Source organism: Nicotiana tabacum, chromosome 11 (genome assembly GCF_000715075.1).
Source record: "Nicotiana tabacum cultivar K326 chromosome 11, ASM71507v2, whole genome shotgun sequence".
Classification (NCBI taxonomy): Eukaryota; Viridiplantae; Streptophyta; class Magnoliopsida; order Solanales; family Solanaceae; genus Nicotiana; species Nicotiana tabacum.
Genome location: NC_134090.1, coordinates 112,208,386 through 112,220,578, shown reverse-complemented (window position 1 = coordinate 112,220,578; position 12,193 = coordinate 112,208,386).

The window sequence follows — 12,193 nt, the reverse complement described above, 5'->3', positions numbered from 1 at the left end:
TCTACTCATTGTTTCTGTTTTTATTTTGTTTTTGTTTTCTCTTCTATTTTTATTTCTTTATTTCTCTTCTTCTGAATTAGTTTTTGTTTGCATGATAGTTTAGAACGCTTATCAAGCGAGTTTTAGTCACTTTTTAATTAGTCAGTTGTGTTAAATCATTTTTAGCATGTTTTAGTTCATGGTCGATTACAGATTTCATTGTTCAATTTGACTTTTGGTTTGTTTAATGAACCAGCTAGTCTTGAGGGCTTAATATTGGTTTAATGTTAGGTATTTTGGATTTTTTCTTATTTCTGGCTTGTGTAGTATAAAGCCCACTGGTTTGGTTTTGAGTTTTGGGTCACATGACCCAATTTGGTACTAGTTTAGGAAGTATATGCAGGGCTGTCAGGGGTTAGTTTGGGGGTTTCTCTTTGAAAAAATGTTTCTGTTATAACAACAAAAGATTCTAGAGGATAAGGAGGGGGCTTAATGCAAAAGAAAAAATACAGCTCAGCTGTTTTGGGGTCCAAGGTAGTAAAAAGAATAAATTTGAAGGTTAAAAGGGATTAAATAAAATTAAGTTCTACTGCCCTAAAGCCCTCCTATAAGAAGCTCATTTTATTGATTTATAGGTAAAAGATTGGGAGGATTACAAAAAGAGAAAAGGGCTGAAAATTTTTCCAAAAAAAAAACTACTCTAGTTTTGAGCTTGATTTCTTTCTTTGGCTAAAAAGTTTAGAAGTGGTCTTTCTTTGGATTTTTCTGGTTTTTCTAAGCTGAAATATGGCTTGATATTGAGGCTATTGAGTTGATGATTACTGTTGTCTTTGCTGCTAGACTTGTTATTGCTTTGTTGCTATAAGCTGATTTTCAAATACATTTTTGGTTTTTGTTTTGTTGTATCCAGGTACTCCTTTAAATCTCTGGAATTTGAAGTGAATGTGACAATGCATGTGTTAAAGCTGATGTGATTAGTTATCGATTTTTCAAAAATTGGTTCCTAAGTTCTATTAATTTTTATATCTCTCCTTCTATTAGTCAGTAGATGTAAATCTGTGTTAGAGTATAAAAGTTGTCATTTAACACATGAATTTTAGGATTTGAATTTTGTTTGTGTTAAGAATCTTACGAAAGGTGTTAGATGTCTGAACCAACTGTATGTACACTGTGATTTTGGTTTTGGGCCTATGTTGGATTCATTTGAGTCTTTGATATGGCGAGTTTGGGAATGATGTCTGGAGTTTGGTTATCGCTATTTCATCCAGTCTTATGAAAAGGGTTTTATCTCATTCTTTAGGTCCTCTTAGTTTAAGAAAAATCTACTGGTTCTTTAACACTCACTCATGAAATTGGTACAGCTGTGAGGTTATGAAATTCCGTAAAAAATAAAAATGAACACAATTATGGGTTATAAATATGTCAATATCATTCTTTCTGCTTTAATACGTATGTGTGTTATGTTGACATAAACAGAAGCATGACGTTGTATATCTTGGTGGTGAAGAAAAATTATGAAAAGGTTAAAGTAGGACTAAAGGTGCAAAAGCTATAGTATCTCGTTAAAGTTAGCAATGTGGTATGCATGGCAATTTTGTTATCAGTTGCTACGCTGTTGTTTGATCCTCTTGCTATAGTTTGTAAATTAATTGAAAATTGGTTAATGTATAATGCTTAGGTTCTAGCTAGCTTGGCCCTATTGTATCACGCTATTCCCATGGTTTACATTACTGTTCAACGAGTTCTTTGTGTTTGGGCCCTTATGCTAAAGGACTTAATAAAAGTTGTCCCATTTCTTTCTACAATCCAAGTTAGTGGATTTGATATCTCAAAAATGTTATATTAGATGTAGTCATAATTCAATAGGCATCGCGATATCTTAAACTTAGTCATGAATTAAACATGAGCATTTCATAGTTTGCCTTAGGCACTAACTAAATCATCACAACTACGGGTACGTCTTCCGTGGTGTAGTTGTGATTTCTAATTTTACATTAGTTTTAAGTGTAGATATCCTAGTTCGTTTAATTTGAATGCGTTTCCTTTGAAAGAAACTGAGGCGTTCCATTCACACAATTGAATCACCTAATCTATGGCCCTCATATTAATTATCTTAACTAATGTAGAAAAACTCCTTGAATTCTCGTAGTTTGCTTTAGGCGCGTTAATTAAGTAAAGTGTCATAGCTATGGGTACGGTTCCCGTGACGTAGTTGTGGTACATAATTTTAAAATACGGGGGTACATTTATGTGACCCGACCACAATTTAATCTTGTTAATAATTAAACATATTGTAGGTCGTGGGTACGGTTCCCGTGACACGATTCGCAATGTGTACCAAACAAACAAGTCTATGACAATCGTAACTTGTTCCAAAATATTTCCATAAATTATTAAAAGTGGTTTAAAAGGGATAAAAATGCACATAGGTCTCAAAGATGTAATTAATCAGATAATTAGGCAAATAATAATAGTTGAGCGACCATGCTAAAACCACAGAACCCGGGAATGCCTAACACCTTCTCTCAGGTTAACAGAATTCCTTACCCGGATTTCTGTGTTACGCGGATTGTAAAACAGAGTCAAACTTCCTCGATTCGGGATTTTAAACTGGTGACTTGGTACACCATAAATTATCCCAAGTAGCGACTCTGAATTTGAATAAATAATCTCATTTCGATTATTGTCACTTAAATTGGAAAAAAACTCCCTTATACTCCCTTCCAGCAGTAGAAAAAGGACGTGTAATAGCTCTGGCGACTCTGCTGGGGAAAAGAACCCAGAACTTTTCGTTCAGGGTTCAGAATTCAAGCTTATATAGTTTTTATAATTGGCTTTTCTTTATTATCTGATTTGTATTACATGTTTATGCCTAATGTGTTAAATGCTGCTTTTTACCAATTTGATATGATTTAAATTGTATATAAACTGCTGCGAAACTTTTCTCTTTCCATCTCGGGGAAGTGCACGCTGGCGTGACTTCTTTTCTGTTAGTGTCATACCTTAATTTGAAAGAGGTTCGGACAAGTTACAAAGCCGAATGGCCTTTTGGTTCCCGGTACGTAGCCCCCCGTCGGCTCGAGTTGTCTGCTCGGGTATACCAGGTCTAGAACAATACACCCAGGTTTTAAACCTAGAATAACATGGCCCCATGCCGGATCCCTATTAGGAACGTTTGTTTGCATCACGTGCATTTGACTTAGGGGACTCAACACAGGGGTTGGGTCCATCTAGGACAAGTTTACCCAAAAATAAAAGACCATCCTGATGCATCCTAATGTGCTACATGTTGCAATCTTCAAGGGTAAAAGGGGTCATTTAGCGGACCAATGGGTTTTGAGGGTAAATGAGAAAGAAACGAGGTTGAAGTATAAAAATGAAGCAAGTAGGGTTCAGTTATGTTTTTCTTTCACATTTCTTTTAAGAAACAAAAAGACAAAAAATGAAAAATCCAAAAATAGTTTGCACTTTCCCATCATTTTCCAAGAAAGAAGAATATAAAAAAAAAAGGCAAAAGAAAACCCAAAAAGAGTTTACATGTTTCATCATTTTTTTTTTAAAAGAGAGAGACAAAAATATATTTTCTTTAAATTATTTGTTAATTTTTACCGTATCCGATCTTCCCGAACTACGTGAACTTGATTCTTGTTTCTCGGGGCGGGATACGTAGGCATCCCACATAGGGTCCGGTCTTCCTAGTAAGTCTTAGTGTTTACCTTGAAAATGGTAACAACAATTAAATTTGTAAATGGGATTCTAAAAATACGTGATCTATTCCCGAGCTAGTTGTTAGAGCAGTTGATGTTTATAATATGGAGTTTAAAGATGAAATGTAAGCTAAAACAAGATAATAATCGAACCGGGGGGCCTGCTACCCGGATGTAGGTCTGGTCGATGGGGGACCTCGGGGTCAAAGTCAGGGTCAAATTCAAGCTATCGGGGATAGTCGGGAATGAGATAACAGTTTAAGATATAATTAAACAAGACTCTTTACGACCGATACTGAGCTTATGTGATGAAGAACAAGTAAGAAAGTGATGGATATTAAGGTAACCTCGGGCCAGTGAGAACGAATAAATTGGAAAGAAAAGAGAGAGAGAGAGGTATATTATTGCACTTGTAGAGAAATGGAGCAACATCAGTTTGTTACAAGGTAGCGTGAGTCTCCTTTATGTTGGGGGGAATCGGCTACAAGCACATGGGTATTAATTACAAAGTATGGAGATGGGACGGCTTGACGCGATGCCTCAGCATAGGCTCTGGATAGGCCGGCCCTGTCAGACTTAGCCTTGTGCCTTGGGAGCTTCCCCTTCTGTCCTCTTTTTGATCTCCGTCTTCTTTGAGTCGGGCCTCGACGAGCCCCAAGGTCGGGAACTCGGTCGTGGCTTCCCGTCCTCGGCATCTCGAAGCGTTCTTCCGAAATGACTTGGCATCGAGAAATCAAGTCCTCTGATTTTGCTGCGTATAGATAGTCTCCACGTTTCCCATAACAAAGTGATGGGAAATGATTCTGTCATTTGACTCCTTGGGCTTCTTACTGCGACGTCATACTAATGATGCGACTCCTAGCATGCGTTTTATGATAATCGGGCATCCATGGGCTCGTGTATTTTCGACTTCATCCAATGCACTCTCGATTCCTGCTCTCCAAGGTGAAGGTACCGCCATCGATTTGGTTTTCCAAGGATGCATTAACTGCGTCCATCCGTCAATCTTTCAAAGGCTCGACGACCGTGTCGTAATCCCCTATAAATGGGTGTGTTTTGGTGTCATTTTTCCTATCCCAGTTCCTTCATTGGCTTGTTTTCCTATTCCTTCTTATCATCTTCTTCTATCCTTGAACATCATGTTTGGGGCTCGTGGCCTCAAGGCCGTTTGGGGGAGCTCCCTCAGATCGTGTTGTGGCCCTTTGTCGGGACATCCATTTGTCGAGCATAATAGCGTTGTCTCGCTATTGTTGTGGTCGTCAATATGCTGGCCTTTGTTGCTTCTATTGGCCCAAGATTATAATGTACGGGAAGTCAGTTTCCTCCTCATGTAGACAGTCGTTTGGATTATGCACCGCTGCTCAAAAGGGGGCTCGAATTATACACCGCTGCTCACCTTCATGCCCCGGCTCGACGTGGTGCTCTGGTCCGAGTTGGGGGCTCGCATGGCTATACGTTCCATGATGTGGATCCTAAGTAGTCGTGCAATCGGGACCGAGGGTTTTTCGGACCGATGTCTCTCCGAGGTTCCTCTGGACAAAGAGGGTCCTCGAGCTTTAGAAAACTATGGCGTTTTTTCATCCCTCCCTATCACTCACCTTGTCCCTTGGGGATATCAGTGTGGAAGGTTGGGATGAAACTTTCAAGGATGTGCGTCTGGAGGCACCTGTCGCGGGCCTTCGAAGGGGGACCGGTCTTCGTGCTTTTACTTTGTGTGTGCGTGCCTTTGTCTCTTCTTTTATGCGTAGAGATCCTCCGTAGTCTTTTGTAATTGTATGTAATGACCCCTAGTGTCACACCCCAACCTCGGGAGGCACGACCGGTTCTCAATCGAGAAAAACCCAACTAAGCAAGCCTTATCAAACACTTCCTACCCAATTCGATACGATTAAGGAAACCATGCTTTCATTCATTTATTTAGATGAGGGAAGATAGTGCATTCTACACCGTTAGTTCATTTTAAATCACAACATTAGACTGTCAATAAGTTCCAAGATTCCATACAAGTACAATTCAGAAAAGTGAGAATTAGAATTGCATCATAGTTCGTGGACCCATCCAATGCCCGTACATAACCCACACATATGTCTACGGAGACTCTAAGGATGAAAAGACAAGTTATGACAATGCCGGCAACAAGGCCCCGACTATACCTCAAAGGTAGAAGTCTACAAAGAAAGATGTGTAATATAACCCCTTTAAGGAGAAAGGGGCTCACCAAGACTTCAAGAAGAAGGTACTCCGCTACGCACGATCCGCACTATCTGCAATGGAGCCACCTACATTCATTTAAAAATGTAGCGCCCCCCGCAAAAGGGACGTTAGTACCATGGAATCGTACTAGTATGTATAACTAAACACCATCTAGTTAGAAAGAAATTTCATACAAGAATAAGAAATCACAACTGTAACTCAAGCATTAAACGATCACCACATTATCAAATAAAAGAATCATACAACTTCCACATCATTTTTACTTAGCTTTTAGTTTGGGGCATTTCACATTATTCATCATGTTCACAATACTACCGCTATCTTGAGCGGAGTCCGATCTCGACCCGATCAGCTAGGCCGCCTCATTTGAGGCATATTTTTCAATCACAATCTCAATTTCCTTTCCGGAATTCGTTCACAATACCCCCGCTATCTCGAGTGGAGTCTGATCTCGGCCCGATCAGCTAGGCCACCTTACCAAGGCATTGTTCCCTTCTCATTAATCAATTCGTTTCACATATATCATCTCATAAGCACTTGGGGCCACAACTTATCATATCATTCTGGGCACTAGGCCGCATTTTACATCGTTCCCAATTTCAATATTAGTTTTGCCATTTAGAACAGTAGGTGCACACACGAACAATTTAAATTTTAAGCATAGATAAGACTTCATGTAGATGGCACAACAATGCAACTTCGATCTAAATTTAAGATCTAAGCATTTCACTACATAATTCATATCTTTTGCCCCTTTCAAGTTTTCAAGATAGCACGTTGATCATGTTGAGACACATCTTTCACACATATAAGGTTACAACACCAACTTATGTAAAATAACACTCAATGCAATAATTCAACTTTAACCTTACCATATTCACACAAACACCGATGAAGCTCAAATTCTAAAAGACGGGGTTTTAGCCATACATACCTCTATAAAGCTTTCCCCTAATTCTTATAAAATTTTGGGACTCTTAGCACTTTAGTATATTGTGTAAGAATTGCAATTGAACCAAGAATTAGTGACAAGATTAAGATTCTAACTCGTTTGAGCATATCATCAAACATCAAAGGTGCATTGTGATTTTAGGCCCCTTTTTGAAAGAAATTTCTTTAATATTATACCCCAATTGTTGTCTCTTTAGTTCTCATCCTCCCCATGCCCCATTATCTCTTTGCATGCGAAATTACAAGCCTTATACCCATGTACCCACTTGCTAATTACCGATTTTAACAGAAATTTTGAAATTATTGATGAGGGTACAGTTCTTACCTCTTAGGATGAAGACCTAGTATCTTCAATTGACAATCTTCAAGGATTTGGGGCAATGGTTTAGAGAGAATTTTGATTAAGATTACTCCTTCTCACCCTAGAACTCCCTCTCTCTCTAGGTCGTGAAAAATAATAGAAAAATGGTTTATTGGGGTGTTTTTAATGGGATGGGGTCGGGTTTAAAAATTAGAAAATAGGAGCCCCGAGTCAGATCTGTGATCACATTTGCAATCGCAAAGTTGACATGTGGTCCGCATAATGGACCGCAAAAATGCTCCCCAAAACCTGAACACACTGTCTGGGTATGCGGCAGAAATGCGGTCTGCATACCCGTTCTGCGGTAGCATAATGCACCGTAGAACTGCCCCTTACAAAATCCCAAGGGAACTATTCGACGACTATGCGGTCCGCGTATCGGTTATGCGATCGGATAATTGACCGTATAGTTGACCTCAAATTTTCCAACACACTGACTCACTTTGCGGAAACTATACGGTCTGCATACCTGATATGCGACCGAATTCTCGACCGCAGAATCGCACTTTTCTGGAAAACATTATTTCTTGATTTTTTATGCATCTCTAACACATGATCCTGATTGCCACTACGAGCTTTCGGGTTTAGAGTAGAAATTTTCATGAGGCCTCACACCATGAGGGTTGTTGTACGTGGATCTTCATGAATATTAATATACTCCATCGACTTCTGCTTTCGACCTTTGATTTGTTATTGCATGATCCTGTGCCCTTCGAGGCTTTTCGAATGTCTTCCTTTATTGTTGACCGATGACATTTAACTTGGGCGTGAGCGTTATTTCCGATCCTCTGTCGATCGACATGGATCTCTTTTGAACCCATCGTCGTGCCTCAGACCAATCCTGGATTGATCTGATAGGTGCGGGCTGCCGGGGCCCTCCGAGTTATATGGAGATAATACGCCGAATTTCGGGGCCTTCGAGGATGTTATCCTGAATGAAGGTCAGCTTTAGGTACCTGGGGGTCCCTTTTGATCTTGATGTAGATATCCCCTTTTACAACGTATAGGATAGACTTCGGCTGAGGAGTTGCTCGTACTCAGGCACTGCCTCGGACCTTCGTGGAGCTTTCGTGATCGGAACTTCTTGTGTTTATTCTTTTTTATTAGAAAGGGAATCATGAGATCGGGTACTGCCCTACGTTAAGTGATGGTATCGAAGGCTTCCTGAAGTTCAACTTCTCTTTGGCGGGGATCCTCGGGGTAGAGCGCTGCCTTGAGATTGGAGATAATACGGAGTATTCCTCAAATCTTATCTTCTCGTCGGAGGATGCTTTCGGGATCGGGTGTCACCTCATCGATCTGCATCGAAGCTGTAGGTTTCTCGAGGCTCACTCCGAGTAGGTGAGTTCGCTCTGAAGACGGCGTCTTTGATAAGAGGGGAACATTTGGATATGGTGAGAAAGTACTGCGGATGGAGCGAGGGGATCGCGCTATAGGTGCTTCCCCCGAATGAGAGTATCACGGACTCTACTAATGGATTCTTGAGCGTATACCTATACCCTTTCGCGTTTGGTCCCCTTGATAGGGTTGTGCCTTATTTTTGCTTGAAGTATCGGGTTACTTTGGCGAAGATACATCCATTATTTTGGTGAGTGGTGATGATGATGAGGTTCTTTGGGGAGAAGGCCAGGCTTGAATTCATGCTTAACCATCTCGTCAGGCTATACCGGCCCTTTCATCACCAGGGCCTGCTAACCCTGAGGTGTTATTCGTGCATGCTTTTTGTACTTGACTATGAAGAGGATGGGGATCAAGAGTGGGCTGGTTGGTTTATCCGGGTCCAGACGGTCGACATTATCCCCATGGAACTTTCGCCATTTCCCGAAGGGTGGAATTATGCACGTGAGTGGAGCGTCTAATTGACCGCATAGTTGACCTCAAATTTGACCAACACACTGACTCACTTTGCGACGACTATGCGGTCCGCATACCTGGTATGCGACCACATTCTAAAGGGTCCGAACCGCGGTGAGCTTGCTCGCCGCGAAGAATTTTATGCATCTCTAACACATGATCCTGATTGCCACTACGAGCTTTTGGGTTTAGAGTGGAAATTTTCACGGGGCCTCACAAAAGCCCCCACATAAGATCATTTATCCTCGAATTAGGGTCAAGGTTCACTCATTAGCAATCTTTATGCAACCTTCTGCTTTTTAAAATCTAAACATACTATTGGTCTCCAAATTTGGCTAACTCCCTGAATTTTCAAAAATTTCACCAGAGTTTCCTTTGTATCTAGGCCTTATCCACCTGTTAGAGAGCCCAAAAACACATCCTAATGGCAGGTACACATCATGTAGGCATAGTATAACTTGTACAATACTAACCATGGCCGCATAGGCAACATATATATAACCAAAACAAAACATAACACTTTTACATAGATCAAATCAAGGATACAGAGTTCACAGGGACCAAACGCATGAAAACCATTACATAGCTATGCAAACAAGTGTGGGTACTTCTTTTTAATTTCATCATCGGCTTCCCAAATGGCTTCCTCAGCTTGCTGGTTCTGCCATAACACTTTCACGGATGCAATTTCCTTATTTATCAATTTCCGAACATGCCTATCAAGAATGGCAGCTAGAACTTCTTCATACGACAGCTCTTCATTAACCTCAATAGTTTCAATTGGCATGATAGAGGATGGATCTCCCACTACCTTCGTTAACATAGACACATGAAAGACAAGATGTACCAATGACATCTCGTTGGAAACTGAAGCTTGTGTGCCACCTGACAAATCCAGTGGACAATCCTGTACGGTCCTACATACCTTGGGCTCAATTTTCCTTTCTTTCCAAATTGCATGATACCTTTCATGGGGGAACCTTCAAGAATACCCAATCACCTTCTTTGAACTCCAAATCCCTGCGACGAATGTCCGAATAAGACTTTTGGTGACTCTGAGAAGTTTTCAACCTTTCCTTAATAATTTTGACATTCTCCATGGACTGGTGCACAAGGTCTGGCCCTATCAATTCAGCTTCTCCAACCTCGAACCACCCAATGGGAGACCTATATCTTCTACCATACAGTGCCTCAAATGGTGCCATCTAAACACTAGTGTGGAAGCTATTGTTATAAGCAAACTCTATGAGTGGCAAATTATCATCCCATCTACCTTTGAAAACAAGAGTACAAGCACGCAACATATCCTCAAGTGTCTGAATTGTCCGTTCTGCTTGCCCATCAGTCTGGGGGTGAAACGTTGTGCTAAGATTTACCTGCGTGCCAAAACCATGCTGAAATTTCTTCCAAAAGTTGGTTGTGAACTGAGCCCTTCGATAAAAAATGATTGAGACTGGAGTACCATGCAACCTAACTATTTCTTTGATATACAACTGAGCATATTGTTCCGTTGTGTCAGTAGATTTGACTGGCAAGAAGTGCGCAAATTTCGTGAGTCGATCCACGATTACCCAAATTGAGTCAAACTTGCGCAGAGTATATGACAACCCTATCAAGAAATCTATGTTAATCATCTCCCATTTCCACATCAGAATTCATATGCGTTGAGCCAATCCACCGGGCCTTTGATGTTCGGCCTTCACTTGCTGACAATTTAGACATTTTGCTGTAAAGTCTGCCACATCCTTCTTCCTGTTGTTCCACCAATAAATTTCCTTGAGATCATGGTACATTTTTGTAGAACCTGGGTGCACGGAACACCTGGAAGTGTGAGCTTCTGCTATGGTCCTTCCCCGAAGATCGTCAATATCAGGAACACATAGGCAGTCTTGGTATCGTAGGGTACCATCATCTGTGTCAAGGGAAAAAGCTATGGTCTTGTGTTTGTCAATCCCCTCTTTCAGTTGTGCTAATAATGGATCATTGAATTGCTTTTCTTTCACCTCCGCCACAAGCAATGATTCAGACCTATTTTGTACAATTACCCCTCCTTCATTAGAGTTTGCAAGGCGAACTCCCAAACTAGCCAACTGGTAAACCTCCCTGGCTAACGGTCTCTAACATGCCTCCAAATGAGCCAAACTTCCCATAGATTTTCGACTACGAGCGTCTGCCACAACATTAGCCTCTCTCGGGTGATAGAGAATATCAATGTCATAATCCTTGGGTAACTCTAGCCATCTTCTTTGCCTCAGATTCAACTCCTTCTTCTTGAAAATATATTGAAGGCTCTTGTGGTCCGTGAATATATCCACATAGACCCCATATAGATAATGTCGCTAAATCTTTTGTGCAAACACCACTGTCGCAAGCTCTAAGTCATGAGTTGGATAGTTCTTTTCATGATTCATGAGTTGCCTAGAAGCGTAGGCTATTACCTTGTCGTGCTGCATTAACACGTACCTGAGCCCAATCATGGAAGCATCGCAATACACCACAAATCCCTATATACCCTCTGGCAGGGTTAGTACTGTGTTGTAGTCAATCTTGATTTCAATTCTTGGAAGCTCTTATCACAAGCGTCTGACCACTAGAACTTAACCGCTTTCCGAGTCAATTTAGTCAATGGAGAGGCAAGAGTAGAAAACCCTTCCACAAATCTCCTGTAGTACCCAGCCAAACCCAAGAAACTGCGAATCTATGTTGGAGTGGTAGGCCTAGGCCAATTCTTCACTACTGCAATCTTTTGAGGATCAACCATAATTCCTTACCCTCAGACAACATGACCCAAGAACGCGACAGATTTAAGACAAAATTCACATTTTGAAAATTTTGCATACAATTGATGTTGCTGAAGAGTCTGCAAAACTGCCCTGAGATGGTCAGCATGGTCCTCCAGACTTCGGGAATACACAAGAATATCGTCAATTAATACAATCATAAAGGAGTCTAGGAAAGGCTTGAAGACTCGATTCATAAGATCCATGAAAGCTGCCGGGGCATTTTTTAGCCCAGAGGACATCACAATAAATTCAAACTGCCCATACCGAGTTCTGAAAGCCGACTTTGGAATATCCTGCTCCCTTATCTTCAATTGATGATACCCGGACCGCAAGTCAATCTTTGA